We start from the raw sequence: 12,472 nt of genomic DNA on the forward strand, positions 1-12,472 counted from the left end.
TTGAAAGCTTCACCAGTTACAAAATACATCCAAATTCAGTGTTAGAAAGTAAAACAGAATAGTATTTTCAAATAAATAAATACAATGTTGTCATTTCAATAGGTAATCTCAATAGGTGTGGGCTCAGAGGCTTGTACAATGTATCTCCTATACAAATTCTGTTTCAGAGATAAGGAGAGACAAAGGTCCTCACTTAACAATTGTTAGAAAACCTTATTAAAGTTCACACATCAGAAAGCTGAGAATGACAATGACAGTGCTTCTCTACCAGAAGTCCTTGCATAGTAATTCTATTTTTACTTTCATAATGCCTTACTTCATTAACTCACTAAAGAATAAGAGTCACCTATTAAAAATCAATTAAGATAAAAAGGTGTTTAGAAAACTTCCTTTCTTGCTTACACAAGTTTGTTTTCCTTATTCTCCAAAACCAATGAGGCAATACAAGTCAGACAAAAGAAAAAGTTAAACTCCCAGCCCTTTTCCATTCCTCTCCAAGTCCTCCGACAAGGTGAGAAATGGTAACATTTTTCCATGTCCCCCGAAAACATAAGTATAAATACATCAGAGAGGGATTTTTATTTTTATTTTTAGAATACTAGGCTTATGCTTCATACATTGTTCTACAACTTGTTTATCTCCCCTAATAATTTATCAACATTTAGGGCTGGGGCTATGGCTCAGAGGTAGAGCGCTCACCTAGCATGCGTGAGGCACTGGGTTCAATCCTCAGCACAACATAAAGTAAAATAAAGACATTGTGTCCACCTATAACTAAAGAAATTAATAATAATAATAATAATAATAATAATTATTATTATTATTATTATTATTATTATTATTATTATTTATCAACATTTCTTTAGGCATCAATAAATAAAATCCTAACTCATACTTTTAAAAAGATGCTGTAGGGCTGGGGATATAGCTCAGTTGGTACAGTGCTTGCCTCGTATACACAAGGCCCTGGGTTCAATTCCCAGCACCACACACACACACACACAAAAAAAAACTGCTATAAAGGAAATGCCATAATGTGTTCCCATACTGCCCTATTGATGGACGTGGCTATCTTCTTTTTTTTTCAAGCCAGGGTCTCACTTCATTGCTCACACTGGCCTCAGGTGATTCTCTTTCCTCAGTCTCCTGAGACTAGAGGTATGTGCCACCATACTTAGCAAAAGAGCTTTCTTCAATCTGCTACCATTTCAAACAATGAATACTCTTGTATATATTTCCATTTATTGATTAATTGATTGATTGATTGGTGCTAGGGATTGAATCCAGGGCCTTGTGCATGGGAGGCAAGCAATCTACCAACTGATTTATCCCTAGCCTATATTTCTTTTTAAATAAAACTATTTCTACACACTTTCCTTGTTGTCCTGTGTTCTGATTGCTCCCTTTTCTATCATCATCCCTGCTTTCCTTGCCCAGAGAATTATCCTCAGGGTCCAGTGTGATAACGAAAGACAAATTAATTTGGAGGGTGTCAAAATATAAGATGACAGTTACTGGTGGTAGATTGGAACTGGCCTGCTTGGCTACATATCCCAGCCACCTGCACAGGCTATCTTCTCCCACCTCACATGTACTCCCTGTTCTGGTCTCAGCAGCTCCTTCCAACTCAACTGATGTGGGCAGAACTGGCTTGGGGAATTAATCCTACTTTGTCATTCCTGTCCCTGGGAAGTGCAGACAAGCCCACCAACTACCTAAACTATTGAGACAGAGGAAGAATACATTATTGCTGTGAAAGAGTATAATACACAAGTATATAGAGTAGAACGCAAAATTACCCATTCACCAAACCTTAAACCACATTCACTAATACATTCCCTCCTCAGATGTGACCACTGTTGCAAGTTTCTTGTATAACCTTTCAGAGCCGGGTGCAGTGGCACACGCCTGGCTTGGGAGGCTGAGGCAGGAGGATTGTGAGTTCAAAGCCAGCCTCAGCAAAAAGTTGCTAAGCAACTCAGTGAGACCCTGTCTCTAAATAAAAATACAAAAAAGGACTGGGGATGTGGCTCAGTGGTCAAGTGTCCCTGAGTTCAATAGCCCCAGTACAAGAACTTTCAGACTTTTCCTAAGCACATCTGCACATATACACACACGTCTTTGCTTTATGTGCCTGTCTTCAAGCTATATAATTAATTGTTCTACAAATTGCCCTTTTAATTTAAAAATTTAATCTTTTCATTATAGTGTAATTGTAACGTGTGTGTACACACACACACACATACACACACACATATATTTATGTATACATACACACAACAAATATATGTGTTGGATTCCCCATTCTTAAAACCTTGAGAAAAATTCCATAGTTAGGATGAACCCCAACTTTATTCTCCCATTTTGCTTTTCTCCCATTTAGTTTGTTCACAGTGTTTTGTCATGACAAAGCATGCTGCATTGATAATACTGGAATACCCACCTCTTTTTACACATAAGTTAGTATTTCTCTAGGATATTTACAAAAAGTGGAGATGATGGGTCAAAAAGTTTGTACACTGCAACTATAAACAACCACTCAAAAAGGTGTAGCAGTTTTAGTTTCATCAAAAAAGCATAAAAATTCCTCTTTCTACAATTATAGGCAGTTTTTTTTAATTTTATTGATATAAAAGATATAAAAAATACATTATTGTTTTAATTTACATTTTCCTTATTTCCAGATAGTTAAAACATCTACTCATTCTTATCCTGTCCATCTCCCCCAGTACTGAGGATTGACCCCAGGGATGCTCTACCACTGACTACACCCCCAGCCCTTTTTCTTTTGAGACCAGGTCTTGCTAAGGCTAGTCTTCAACTTGGCTCAGCATTCCAAGTAGCTAATCATTCTTATTTCTTTTTTAAATATATTTTTTACTTATCAATGGACCTTTTATTTATTTATTTATTTTACTTATATGTGTGGTACTGAGAATCGAACCCAGTTGCTCACACATGTGAGGCAAGCGCTCTGCCACTGAGCTACAGCCCCAGCCCCCATTCTTATTTCTTATAAGGGTATTGCCATTTGGATTTTAAACAGGAGGGCTCAGAGAGGTTAAGGTGACATAGTCAATAAGTAGTAGGCATCAAGGCTAAGTTGTTTTTTTGTTTTTTTTTAATTCTGTGGAGGCCTAAGCTTTTATTTTTATTTTTATTTTTTATTTTTTAAAGAGAGAGAGAGAGAGAGAGAGAATTTTTTTTTTTTTTTAACATTTATTTTTTAGTTTTCGGCGGACACAACATCTTTGTTTGTATGTGGTGCTGAGGACTGAACCCGGGCCGCACACATGCCAGGCGAGCGCGCTACCGCTTGAGCCACATCCCCAGCCCGAAGCTAAGTATTTTTAACAAAGTTAGCAAAGTTAGGCCTCTGACTCTGTCAAGTATACTTCCCACTACTTACTGTCAGCAAACTATGGCTTTTACGCCAACAGCCCATGTTTTGTAAATCAAATTTTACCAAAATAGCCACCCCCACTCATTGACCTATTGTCTATAGCTACTTTCATTTTCTGATGGCAGAGGTTAGGAGTTGTGATCATATGGTCTGCAAAGGCTTAAAACATTTATTTCTTGGGTCTAAATAATAACCCACATTTAACATCTAAAGAAAAGCTTTTCAATGGCCAATTGACTACAGTGGGCTTATGTTACAAAGTGGCTTATTTTAAAATGAATTTATATGCAGTATAGGTCTGATACATAATATTGAAAGAAAGAGCTCAAAAACACAAATAAAGTCAAAAGACATACCTCTACTACGAGGCTGCAACACTACTCCAAAGGGTTTCCTATCCACTACTCTTCATCTTCCTTTGTTTCTTTAATTTCAACTAATGGGAAACAGATCTGGCTGGTTCCTATTGTCCTTCAGTGACTTTGACAAGCTATGTGGCTCCCACCCACACACCACAATAATATGAAACCAAATCAAGCCCTGCTACATCTGCTGTAAACCTCCCAACATATCCTAACCCAACACAGCTCTCTCCTTGCTTTCACTAGGAAGCAGCTGAAAATTTCTAGCTTGACATGCCCCTGCCCCTCCCTTGTGGGAAAGACAGGCTGATTCTTCCCTCTCCATCCTCACCTTCTGAAGATTCTGACCACAAAGGTAAGAAGTCCATTCTCCTGGGAATTTTAGGCTGTTCAGCTCTCAAAGAGCTGACAAGGAAGGTGTCATCATCTATATTTCACAAATGGGGACACTGAAGGTGACTTGTCTCTTTTCCTTTTATTTCCAAAGATCATTTTAGCCAACAGGGCTTCATATATCAGTGACCCCTTTAATTTCTCTTACCATCCTCTCTCAAATTTTGATTTTATATAAGAATGGCAAAGATGGGCTGGGGTTGTGGCTCAGCGGTAGAGCACTTGCCTTGCACATATAGGGCCCTGGGTTCAATCCTCAGCACCACATAAAAATAAATAAATAAAATATAGGTATTGTATCCAACTACAACTGAAATTATATATAAATAAAGAATGGGACTGGGGTTGTGGCTCAGTGGTAGAACACTCACCTAGCATGTCTGAGGCCCTGGGTTCAATCCTCAGCACCACATATAAATAAATAAAATAAAGGTATTATGTCCACCTACAACTAAAAAACAATAAATAAGTAAAAGTTTTAAAAAATGGCAAAGAAGCCATCATACTCTTCAGGAAAGTGAACTTAATCTAGTATTTCAAATAAAAAATTAGTGATTAAAGAAATAACAGTGCATTTTCTCTTAAAAAGCAAGCATAAGCAAGCACTACTACTGGTTCTCTGCATACCTATCAAGAACTCTTAAAATGTTCATATTCAAACATTAAATTAAATAAGCCAGACATTAAAGGATAAATTTGCATTTGTGTATGTGCATCTATGTTTTACTGGGAATTGAACGCAGGGTTTTGAATATTATAGGCCAGCACTCCACTATAGCGCTACATCCACAATACTTTTTATTTTGAAAGAAGGTCTAAGTAGCCCAGGCTGGCCTCAAAGTTGTGATTCTCCTGCTTCAGGTAAGAAGTAGCTAAGATTATAGCCATACCACCTCACTCGCCTGAAATGGATAAATACAGTATAATCTCACTTATGAGGTGGGCAAACTCTTAGAGACAGAAAGTAGATTTGTTAATGGTTACAGAGTTTCTGTTTGGGGTGATGAAGAAGATTTGAAAATAGTTATACAACACTGTAAAATATCTATATATAAATATTAAAATGCCCTATATATGTTTATTTAATATTTTATATATATTATACACACACACACACACACACAAGCATTCTACCAACAGAGCTATTTCCCAACCCACAATATAATATATACAGATATATATATTTGGTACTGGGGATTGAACCCAGGGGCATTTTTCTACTAAGTTACATCCCCAGCCCTTTTTATTTTTATTTTTTGAGGGAGTCTGAGAAGGAGGATGATGAGTTCAAAACTCAGCAAAAGAGAGGCAGGAAGCAACTCTGTGAGACCCTGTCTCTAAGTAAAATACAAAATAAGGCTGGGGATGTGGCTCAGTGGTTGAGTACCCCTGAGTTCAATCCCCAGTACCAAAAAAAAAAAAAAGAAGACGACGACGACAATAAAAAAAATGGTTACCAGGACAGGAGAACAGTGCTGATTGTTGCACAATGTCAATAAAAAAAAAAAATTTATATATTCATAAGAAGAATGATCAGAAATCTTCTCTGCAGTATTATTTGAAGACAAAGAAATAGAAAATAACCTTAACATCTGTTGACAGGAAATGAATAAATACACTTTGGTAGATTCACAGATCACGTTACTACAGAGTAGCTAAAATAAACTTAAACTACTTGTGTCAAAATAGGCTAAGAAAATTACATATGTACAGTAAAAGGTCATTATATGACATTTATATAGCATATTATGTTGTGGACACATTCAATATGTATAACAACATGCATGGGCCTCATAAATATCAAATTCAGGGAAATATTTAGCAATGGGAAGAAAAGGAGGATATAGGATGGGAGAATTTGAAGTGTTTCTTTTCTTATTAAAACAATCAAAAAAATACAACCCTAAAGTTCCTATGTCGAAATGCTGGGTGATGAGTACTTAAATTTCTCTTGTATTATCCTCTACACTTTTCTGTCCATTTTAAATATTTAATAATAATTTTTTAAAAAGTATAGGCAAGAAAAAAAATAAATGAAAAAAGCATCTATAATTTTAAAAAAATTAGGATACATCCACATGACAAAATATTATGCAGTTATTAAAAATGTGTATTTGTGGGGCTGGAGTTGTTGCTCAGTGGGGAGAGCACTTGCCTCGCAAGTGTGAGGCACTGGGTTTGATCCTAGCACCACATTAAAACAAATAAAGGCACTGAGTCCATATACAACTAAAATTTTTTTTAAAAATGTGTTTGTTGGGTACTGGAGATTGAACACAAGGGTGCTTTACCACTGAGCTACATCCCCAGGATTTTTTTTTTTTTTGGCAGGGGGGGGGGGGTGCATGTGAGGGCAGGGTTTAATTAAGTTGCTGACAATCTAGAGGATCTAAGTTGCTGAAGCTAGCCTTGAATGTGTGATCTGTGATTCTCCTGCCTCAGCCTCCCAAGTTGCTAGGATTGCAGGTATGTACCATTGCACCTGGGAAAATGTGTTACATAATTTTAAAGACATGGGGAAATACTCAAGAAATGTTGTTGGGCTGGGGGTATAACTCAGTGGTACAGCAAGACACTCAAGGTTTTTCAAGATCCAGCATGCCAACTTCCCTTTCATCCTCATTTTCAAATATTATCTATATCAGGCACATTTTTTCCAAACATGCCAGGCACTTTTTATGCTCTGTGTCTTTGCCCACAGTGTGACCTTCCTGAAATGTCCTGTCTTCTAAACTTGTTGGACTACTATTCATCTTTATAACCTGGCTCAAATGCTTTCTCTCATGTCCCTTCTCACAACTGTTCTGTCCTTTATATGTTCCCATACTGCTTGTTCCTCTACACACTTTATTTCATTCCCATGTGGGTCAATGCTCCTAGAGGGTAGAAACCATCTTATTTGGCTCTACTTGCCACATTTGCACAAAATGGGTATTAAATAATGTTGTCCTGGGTTCGATCCTCAGCACCACATAAAATAAAATAAAACTATAATAAATAAATAAATAAATAAACAAACAATGTTGCCCAACTGAATGATAGCCAGCATGCCCTTATCCAGTAAATTCTTTCAGTGAGGCAGCCAGTAAAGGCAACTGATCAAATAAGAGTCCCTCTAATTTCAAGTCATATACTTAGCATGAGTAACAGGCAGAAAATGTCATGGACCTGCCACTTTAAGGGGATTGGCAAACTGGACTGTGTATACACAATCCTAATTAAAACTAAAGGGCACTGAGGGGAAGTGAAATAGGGAGATTAAGAGGTGTGGATTCTACAGGTTAAGTCCTCCCCAGTTAAGAGCCCTCATCTTCTACACTAATGCCTCGTGAGCTCACTAAGCAGCCTATTCTCTCTTGGGATCACCTGTAGGATCTAATGATTGAAAAGCAACTGATTAGGTCACTTTGTCTCTCCAGCAACTGGCTCTGCTCTTGGGCACTTAACTTCTAATTGTGGTTACATGGGGCTTTTTCCTCTAAATGAATCCCACTGCACCATTCAGAGAATTCCTTTTAAAGAAAAGCTTGAAATTAACAACAGCAGGGAAGAAAGTAATTCAATCCTCCAAATCACAATATACATACTGTCCATTTTGATGAAAGTCACCCCCACCTCCTTTAAACAATAGGTTCTCCCAAGGAATGACTTCTGGGGCACGAGCATGTCCTGTGATTGTTTTTCAGGAGAAAGCTCCCAGTGCCTGCTTCTCATTAAACAGCTACTTCATGTTTGATCACCCAGCTGTGACTGTTGACTGCAAGTTGCAAGGAGTCACTATAATTTAGGGGTAAAAGGAAATTCCATTCCTACCCACAGTAGTCAAGCAGCTTCACACAAAAAGTTCCCCACCTTGAATCTTCTTAGGCCTACCTGATTTTCAGATCTAACATCTCTTAACCTTTTCAACACACAAATGAGGCAAACCAGGACTACAATAAGAAAAGGAATTGCAAATACTCATATAGTGACAATGTTTTTTTGATGGTTTGGCACTGGGGATCTAGTGACAGAATCTTTTGACCAGGATGCCTAAAACCTCATTTTATTAATGCGTTATCAACAAGACCACCATTTACAGGAATAGATTCCTGGGTACTATAAATCACCTAATTTGAGTGTTACCTTAACAGGAACTGTTACCTTAACAGTTCCTCTGTTTGACCCCACACTCCAGACCTCCAGCCTGCCCCCAACCCTTGTTCAAATCTACAACTGCTGACAAAAAAAAAAAGAAAGAAAGAAAAGAAAAAAAAAATCAAAGAAGTGACTTAATACATCATTTCTTCACTTCTTCTACAAAAGACTAGAGCTATCTAATCATTTGCTTCAACCACACCACCTGGGGTTCATCCTGGCTGACTCTGGGGACTAGTAAGCATCAGCTGCCAGGAAGATGGAACTGCAGCGGCTCCTCAGCTGCAATTTCCTATAGCAAATGTTCCAAACCCCTTTTCAACTCTCAACATATTTGTGATTTGAGAGGATTACCAAGAGAAAGGCTAATTTTTCTTTACTATCTGGTCACCTTGACCTAGAAGCAAGAGTATGCACCATGAGTATAAAGGAAAGTGACTCCTATTTAGCAAACAATTCCCATCTTACTAAACCACATGAAAACCATAATCAAAGTATTCCTTAGCTGTGCATAGTGGCACACCCCCATAATCCCAGAGACTCCAGAAGCTAAAGTATCACAAATTTGAGACCAGCCTCAGCAACTTAGTGAGACCCTGTGTCAAAATTTAAATAATATAAAAAAAGGTTGCTCAGCAGAATGTGAGCTCAATCCCCAGTACCAAAAAAAAAAAAAAAAAAAAAAAAGTGTCTCCTTAGTAAGACATTAATTTACTCTAGGAAATTATCACTGCTCAAAATATCTACAAAACATTTATTTCTTTGGGAAGTAATTTAAATATCACTCTGTGTGAAATACAGAAAAAATTAAGCCTTTTTTTTTTTTATAGTCACAGCTCATTCTTCACCAAAAATAAAAAAAGGTGGGGGGATTGCTTTGCTTGATTCTTTGGCTCACAGTATCTTCTGGCTATTTGCAATAACTGACTCCACCAAGCAAAAGTGAAGATTTGTTACCACTAAGGATACTCAAAAGAGTGGCTCAGAAGTCAAAAAGTGTTCTGAGCATCAGTAGCATACCAGAATAAATGTAAAGCTGAGAACACACTTTAAGAGGGACAAACTTACAAACATTGTAATTATCCCACAATTACAATGGATATGTACAGTACAATCATACATTACATAATCATAAATTCTGACCCTGAAAAAAAATCTCGAGATCATATAATCCAAATGTCTATTTTTATATATGAGAAAACTCCAATCCATTGAGGTTAGGCAATTTGTTTCTAGTCGAATTAGTAGCAAGAGCTAGGACTAGAAAATTCAGATATCCTGGCTCCAAAAAAAAACCACCACATATTTATCCATACAGCTTCCTATTTTCAGCTCCTCACTTTTGTCTTCCATTCCCCTGGGGAAATAATTTGGAACAATAAAGCATACCAGGAATGGTTCTGAAACACAGTAGCAGAGAAATGGACTTAAGACCAGGGCCTTCCTGTGGTGACCCAAGGTTAGTGTCTGGCTCACAAGAATTCTGGCAATCTACCTCAGAGAGGGGTCAGTGAAAACTTCTGGATACTCCCCCTCACAACTGGAAAAATCTTGGTACACCTTCTACAATAACATGTTTGCTATAAGTGATTGAAAGAAGGTTACTTTGAAGAACCTTAATCAGGGAAAAAGAAAACAGCAGAGGTCCCATTTAGGAAAAAGTTGATATATGAAAAAGCAAAGGGACGGCAGGAACCATCTTGGCTTACCTCTTGGCAGACAGCCTGCGCAGGCTAGGCGAGAGTGATCCCAGGCAGTCTGGATTCAAATTAGTCTCTACCCAGGAAAAAAGGGGCAAAGCGATAGGAATGCTTCTTCATTGCGCCTTCCCACCACTGTTGGTCAGCTCAGCGTCATCATCCTGGACAACCCCGGTGTTGTATAGATCAGACAGCAGGGAGAGGGAAGCCATGTGGGCCAGGTCAATGGAATGAGTCAGTGGCAGAGCAGGAAGAGTCACTGGGGCAGAAATTCTGGCCTCCTGTGGCAAGAATGCCAAACCACACCCCCATCTGGTCAGAACTGAGGAGGCTCTGCCCTATCAGGATTCCCGTCTCTAAACCAGAAAAGGTCCTTCCTCCAGAGGCTCCACATCAATCTTATTTTCAAGAATGTTTCCAAAACCTTGCACAGTTTTCTTCTCCTAAAACATCAGACCTTGGTTTAACTTCCCAAATCCTCCACTGTGTGATCATAGTCATTTATTCACCATTATTTGCCACTGTTCCATGAGTAGACTGGGAACTAATCAAGCCAGTCTTCCCACTTCTGTGCATGAGCCAAGACCTGTCTCATTCTCATGCCACCAGGAGTAGCAAACTCACACACCTTCAGGGGTCAGGCTGGTCACAGAAATGAATGTTCCAGTAGGACATGTGGAAGAACTAGGGAACACTGTGCCCTCCTCAAGGCATTCAAATATTTTAATTGAAATATTAATGTAATACTTCACTGTGAACACCACAATAACCTTTTAAATAGTTAAGTCTTTTTATCTTGCAAGTGAGGAAACTTCCCTAGGCAGCTAGCAAAACACAGTTTTTAGACCTGTCTGAAGAAATCAAGCATTCTGTACCACTAGGCTTCCCAGCAGTACAAACACCACAAAAGACAGAGGTCTCAAATTCATTTTTCATGAGATACAACCTAAATAGTGGATGAGAGGCCCATATCACAGCTTATCTAACTAACCATTCACAAGTGTCTCAGATTCTGTCCATCTTCCAGCCAAAGCCTTCCTGGTTATTCCAAATCCTACTAAATTTCCTCTTCTCTTGATTCCTATAGGATTTCCAAATCAGCCAGCACAATCAAGTGCTAAATTATATACTGCCTTGCAAAAGTGGATTCTGCTGCTGTGTATTTTAGTTTTAGCTTCACTAATCAGACTAATGATAAACTTATATAATCCCCAACCAAAAATGTTTAACTTTTATCTAATCAAGAAAAAAACAATCACACAAATCCAAATTAAGAGACATTCCGAAAAACAACTAATCTGAACATTTTAAAAACATCAATACTATGGGGCTGGGGTTGTAGCTCAGTTGGTGGAGTGTTAGCATGTGTGAGGCACTGGGTTCGATTCTCGGCACCACATATAATAAATAAAGGTCAATCAACAACAACAAAAAATTTTTTAAAAATCAGTACTATGAAAGACAAAAAAGAATACAAGGTAAAATAAGCCAAATCTGGTGGCACACGCCTGTAATCCCAGTGACTCAGGAGGCTGAGGCAGGAGGAATGCAAGTTCAAAGATAGCCTCTGCAACTTAATGAGGCCCTAAGCAACTTAGCGAGACACTGTCTCAAAATAAAAAATAAAAAGGGCTGGGATGTGGGTCAGTGGCTAAGCACCCATGGGTTCATTTCCTGGTACCAAAAAAAAAAAAAAAAAAAAGAAGAAGAAGAAGAAGAGTGAGATTAAAGAGGCTGGAGCTGGAACTCTGTGATAAAACATTTGCTTAGCACGTGATGCACAAGACTCTGGATTCAATTCTCAGTACCACAAAAAAGAAAAAAAAAGAATGAAAGAAATAGAAACTGGGGGCAGTGGTGCTGTGAGGCACACCTATAATCTTGAGGCTGAGGCAGGAGGATCACGAGTTCAAGGCCAACTTAATGAGACACCTTTTCAAAAAAAATTAACAGTTTTAGGTATAGCTCAATAGTAATCCCTGTTCAATCTACAGTATTGCAAAAAAGAAAAAGAAAAGAAAAGAAAGAGAATAAAGGGCTGGGGATGTGGCTCAAGCGGTAGCGCGCTCTCCTGGCATGCGTGCAGCCCAGGTTCGTTCCTCAGCACCACATACAAACAAAGATGTTGTGTCCACCGATAACTAAAAAATAAATATTAAAAAAAATTCCTCTCTCTGTCTCTCTCTCTCTTTAAAAAAAAAAAAGAAAAAATAAAAAGAAAGAGAATAAAGAACTGCTTTCACCAGGCAGGCACAATGGCACACACCTGTAATCCTAGTGACCGGAGATGGAGGCTGATGATGGAGGATCGCACAAAGTCTCCACAATTTAGTGAGAAGCTGTCTCAAAATTAAAAATAAAAAGGACTGAGGATGTGGCTCAGTGGTAGAAAGCCCCTTGGTTCAATCCCCAGTCTACCCCCACCCCCACCCCAACAAGCGTGTGCAAGCGCTCTCTCTCTCTCTCTCTCTCACACA

The 12,472-nt window shown here is 38.4% G+C and overlaps 1 protein-coding gene across 2 annotated transcripts in view; it reads right to left on the reverse strand.

The window, feature by feature from the left end:
• Numa1 (nuclear mitotic apparatus protein 1) overlaps positions 1-12,472 on the reverse strand; it is an 80,251-nt gene that overhangs the window by 52,660 nt on the left and 15,119 nt on the right. The window contains exon 1 of one of the 2 annotated variants that reach the window (XM_071616445.1): positions 10,005-10,218. The exons of the other annotated variant lie outside the window; for it this stretch is intronic. The gene's annotated coding sequence lies outside the window, so the exon portion shown is untranslated. Of the gene's footprint in view, positions 1-10,004; positions 10,219-12,472 lie in introns of those variants that run through there. 2 annotated transcript variants of the gene reach the window in all.

Source organism: Marmota flaviventris, chromosome 9 (assembly GCF_047511675.1).
Source record: "Marmota flaviventris isolate mMarFla1 chromosome 9, mMarFla1.hap1, whole genome shotgun sequence".
Taxonomy (NCBI): Eukaryota; Metazoa; Chordata; class Mammalia; order Rodentia; family Sciuridae; genus Marmota; species Marmota flaviventris.